The sequence below is a fragment of the Heteronotia binoei genome, chromosome 10 (assembly GCF_032191835.1).
Source record: "Heteronotia binoei isolate CCM8104 ecotype False Entrance Well chromosome 10, APGP_CSIRO_Hbin_v1, whole genome shotgun sequence".
NCBI classification, from domain to species: domain Eukaryota; kingdom Metazoa; phylum Chordata; class Lepidosauria; order Squamata; family Gekkonidae; genus Heteronotia; species Heteronotia binoei.
Genome location: NC_083232.1, coordinates 89,196,403 through 89,201,489, shown reverse-complemented (window position 1 = coordinate 89,201,489; position 5,087 = coordinate 89,196,403). Strand labels below are relative to the sequence as shown.

Here is a 5,087-nt window from a genome sequence, read left to right as displayed (position 1 = left end):
ATAGCAAAGAAAGACAAAGCATCATTAACGTTAACCACTTCAGATAAGCCATCCATTAACTTACACCAAACAGCAAAATTGTTAGCATTACTGATAAAGGCTTTAGAGCAGAGGCCCCCAACCTTTTTTGTCCCAGGGACCGGTCCCAGGGATGGCCGGCCCACTGCAGCCCCAGAGCCAGCAGCTGCCCCTCCCCCGCAGCGCCTCCCCCCCCTTTCCTCCTTTCTCCTCTGCCCCACTCCCCACAGCCTTGCCGCCCGCCCCCGCGCAGCCTCACAGCCCCGTTTTTACCAATTTAAGGCCAGAGAAGGTGAAACGCCTTCCAGATCGACCTCCTCCCCCACCGATCGGCTGATCCAATCGGCTGGGAAAACCACGGCAGTGCGGCTGTTTCAGCGGTTGCTAATCGCTGCTGCCACGGTTTCCCCCGCTGATTGGATCAGCTGATCAGCAGGGGATGGGGGAGATCAGCCTGGAAAGCGCTTCATGGCACTTTCCCCAGCCTTAAAGTGGTATAAACGGGGGACGGCAAGGCTGTGGGGGGGGCGAGGACGGGCGGCTACGCGGCCCACTTGGAAACAGGCCACGGACTGGGACCGGTCCGCGGCCCGGGGACCCCTGCCTTAGAGCAGGGGTGCCAAACATATGGCCCATGGGTCAGAAGTGGCCCAACCAGGGGTCTTGTCTGGCCTATGAGCAACTGGTCATTACTATTATTGCTAGATAATAGAGGCTGTGCATTATATCCCTGTATATTATCCCAGTGCTAATGCATAACGGGTGGTGGAAACAGGAGGGTGGGCATCAAGGAGATACTGTAAGGAAATACTGTAAGAGTGTTGCTGTTTTAAGCATTTACCACTTTTCAATTATTTATTCCTATGTATTAAGTATATGTTAAAGGTTCAGGAGTAACAAAACTGATTGGATTTATATTTTTTGAAGCTGTCTAGCCATTAGGAGGGGCTGTTCCATCTTTATTGAGGATTCGAAAAAAAGGCAGAAACTTCCTATCATCTAGATCCAAAAGAAATAGTATGAAGTTAACACGGAAGAGAAAACGGTAGAAGAGTTAGATTTGGAAAAGATTTTCGCTTTCGTAACCATCGCTGAACACTGCATAGTGGCAAGATGGGAAAATGCACATCCATCGAAACAGTGAACAAGTAACACCTGAGATGACGGAAAGTTCTCTTGAGAAAAGTGGCATATTAGAAAAGGTCCAACAGCCAAGTTGAATCTGAAAGATCTGGGGCAGGGGGGAGTTCTAACTTTGTTTTGGGATATATTTTCTGCCAGTATTTTGTAAGCTAATTATTTTGTGTAAAATATTTTTAAAATAAACACTGTTGTGTCCTGGGCTCAAATGGGAGAACTGTTACCTTTGGAGGGAAGCCGAACTAGCCAGAGCTTGAGCACCGCATCAGGGTTTCACAGAAGTCCTAAGCGTGCCCAATCAGGGGAAGGATTGAAACATACGCAGCCTATCAACATCCAGGCTCATACTGTCCCCTGATAGGCCCTTAGGGCCCTGTAAATAGCCAATCCGTGTAAATAGTTAAAGACCAATCAGAAGGGGGCAAGAACTGTATAAAAAGAGAGCGGGAAGTTTGAACAGTGTGCAGAGAGTGTGTGTTCCTGAAGAAAAGCTTGCTGAAATCACTTCCCGACTCTGGTCTCTTACTGCACCGACCCCAGTACTCAACAAACACTGAATATTAGAACTGCCTGAAGGGCTGCTGCTGTACATATTTGACTTGCTGAAGTCCCTGCCTAAGATCTTCTGCACTGTTCTTTCCCAGAACTGCCCTCTGGTTCCAGACTGTGTGCTATCGAGGGTCTTTTGCCGCTTGGAAGTCAACTGCTTTTGCACCTTTTGCTCAGAGTGATGAAGCACCTTGCAAAGGCAGACTAGCTTGAAAGGAATTTAAATCCATCAGGACTACCTGGAACCCTGTGAGGTAGATTAGGCTCAGTGCGCGTACCCAGCCCGAGGTCACCCAGCAAGCTTCTAAGGCAGTGTGCAGATTTAAATCTGGGTCTCCCAGATACTCTTAAGGAGGGCGTGGGGGAGATGTAGAACTTAGATTTATAAAGTCTCCAAAGTTGACTTTCATCATCAAGAATACAGAAATGCATCCTTTAACAGACTTGGAAATAAATATAGCTAGGAACCACATTCCCCATAAAACAACTCTGGAAACACATCTCAGTGTATGTGCATTGGTGGTTCAGTGGTAGAATTCTCGCCTGCCACGCGGGAGGCCCGGGTTCGATTCCCGGCCAATGCAACTGACTTATTTTTTTGCACTGCAATTCATAATTCCCTGCGACAGCCAAGTGCTGTTCTTATAAAAAAATCACATCCCAGAAGTTATGTCTAACAAGAGGAAGAAAGCCAAAGGCAAGCATACATTTTGCAGCAATGTAAGCAAAAAGCTTATACATTTACAAATCTGCTTTAAGCAAACAGGCAAAAGTAAAGTTGTTTTGTTTTCCACAATAATAAAGTTTATTTATCCTTTACATAAAATAATTACAAAGTGTCAACAATTGAGCATACCTCAGATCTGACATATGAAAATCACAGTAAACAAGGACAAAACAAAAATTAAATACAGATCAAAAATAGATCAGTTTTTTGTAGAATGAATCGTTAGGTACAATGTCCTATTCAATTAAATACTTTACCAGAGGAAACCAGACAGCTATCACACGATGGTCATATTGCTCAATTGAAAAATCAAAAGAATTCCGTGCAATTTTATTCAGAACAAACAATTCCCACAGCCTAGGAAACCATTGATCTTATAAAGCTGTTTTGCATCTGCCGAAAGACACAGCATTTTGAAGCATGAAGGAACGTACGGATAGCGAAAACCCTGGAGATCCTCACACAGGGGAAATGCATGCTCTGCCACCAATCAGCTAATCCCCTCCCCGGCTTCCAGCAGCTGCTCAATGAAGGATATACATTCCTCGCAAGAAAACTTTTAATTAACCCTTAAGAATCGCTGCACTCGTTCCTGTTTCCACCCCAAAAGGCAAGAGAACAAGCTAGGACATTAGGTACAAAAAGCAGGTTCCAACGAAAGACAAAGGGATGCTGTGCGAACATTCCTTTACCGAAGAATTATGTTCTGCAAAGCCCCTCTCTGGTGTCTGGCAATCTGACAGGCTCAGGGCCGGATCTAGGGGGGGCAGAGGGGGGTTCTTGCCTCGGGCGCCAATGGAGGGGAGGAATTCTAGCAGGAGCGCCTTTGCATATTAGGCCACACACCCCTGATGTAGCCAATTCTCCAAGAGCTTTCAACAGCCTTGTAAACTCTTGGAGGACTGGCTACATTGGGGAGGGGGGTGTCCTAATATGCAAAGGAGTTCTTGCTAGAATTCCACCCCTGCACACACCCAAGCCTGTCAGCTTCTGGACAGTTTGCACTCTGCCCTGTGGTAGGAGGGGAGAGGAGGCACCTCAGTCTCCCCTCTCCTCTTCCCCTCGGACGGCAGCGGTGGGGAGGGATCCAGAACTACCTGTAGAAGACAGGAGGCCAGGCTGCAAGGTTGGTAACTGAACCTCATCCTGAGGGAAAATAAGTATAGGGATCGGTTCAAGGATAGAGGAATTGCGTTTTGTCTTATTTTATTTGTGCCCGGTGGTGTTTTCCTTTCTGTGTTTGTGTAACGTACTCGATCGGGAGACGCAAGTAGGGCAACATTCTTTATTAGGAGCACGTTGCAAGAGAGGGAACAGGCGGGCCGGGTCCCGCTTATGTACAATCCCCGGTACAGCCTACTGGACAGGTCAGGCCAATCCTGACCAGTTAAACTTCCCGCCACAGCTGGTGATTGGCGGGGATTTCGCGCCCTGCGCTGGAGGCGCCTGGGATCGCCCAGTCGCCTCTGCGCATGGCACATATGGCTGCCGATACACTACAGTTTGATTTAAAATGCCCTTTTGTGTTTAAAATCCTGTTACTTGTAAATAGTCAATAAAATCTTTGTTCTTTGTTTAAAACCCCAGTCTGGTGCTCTGACCATGGAACCTCCCCTGCTCTGCCAACTACCAATGCCTTAAGAAGGGTCCTGGGAGGGAAAAGGCACAACAATGGGCAGGTGTCAACTCTCCAGGAGAAAGCCAAAGTTAGGGGTTTTCATCTCCAAACCCCAGGAGTCAGCCAGAGGGGTCTCACTGCCCCTCAAGAAAGGCATAGGGAAGTCACTGAGTGGTGGCAGCTACTGAAGAGTGACAGAAGCCCACCAAGGAGGTGGGAAGGCGAAGCAGGTACTCAGACAGTCCCTCAAGGCTGAGGGTGGGTGCCCGTTTCGCCGCAGTGGAAAACTGAATTCTGTAACTCTTCAGCAGCAACCATCTTTGTGCCAATAGCCACTGATGGACCTCTGATCTGTGTGTTTATCCAGTTGAAGATTAATTTTACTTTTTATTTTTAGATTCTCATCTGAGCATGAGTAAAAGATTTGAAAGTGGTGCTAGCAAGCGCAAGAGACAGAGACTTGAAAATGCTATGGTAATGAAGTTAAGACCAATCACTGCTTTCATGCATCAACCACTCATTGAAGCAACAAGAGCAGCAATTAAGTTATCCAGCCTGAGCCAACTACTAGCATGCAACCAGACAAAAACCTCCCTGAAAGAGAAACAGTGAAGCAGGATGTGGAACAGCATGCTGATAATGAGGAAGCAGCCATGATGCTGACTCAAACTGAAAATATAGAACTAATTCAAGAGTCACTTACTGGAAGGGGGGAGGCTAAAGAGCTACAAGAAAATAATGTAAATAGTCAGATTTTGCCATTCACACCTGGTAAGATAGGCCAAGTCCAAGATGTTCCAGATGCAGATCAAGTTAATGCCAAACATAGATCTACTTTAACAGATGTTGGCTTGTCGTCAGAATTATCTCATGAGGAAGTATCCTATTGGGTAGAGAGGGGTCCCTCTCAAGTTCTGCATCATTCATTGTGGACTATTTTCAATTTCCAAGCAAGTGTACAAAAAGCAGTCCAGGTTTTGCACAAAAGCTCTTTTTTATTCAACAAAAGCAAATGGGAAAACATATAGCCGAGAG

The 5,087-nt window shown here is 46.6% G+C and overlaps 1 non-coding gene across 1 annotated transcript; it reads left to right on the top strand.

Annotated features, from left to right (window-relative positions):
* The first annotated feature begins 2,220 nt into the window (after positions 1 to 2,220).
* Positions 2,221 to 2,291, top strand: TRNAG-GCC (transfer RNA glycine (anticodon GCC)). Its single transcript has one exon. It is a non-coding gene; the product is annotated as a tRNA-Gly (tRNA).
* The last annotated feature ends 2,796 nt before the right edge of the window (positions 2,292 to 5,087 follow it).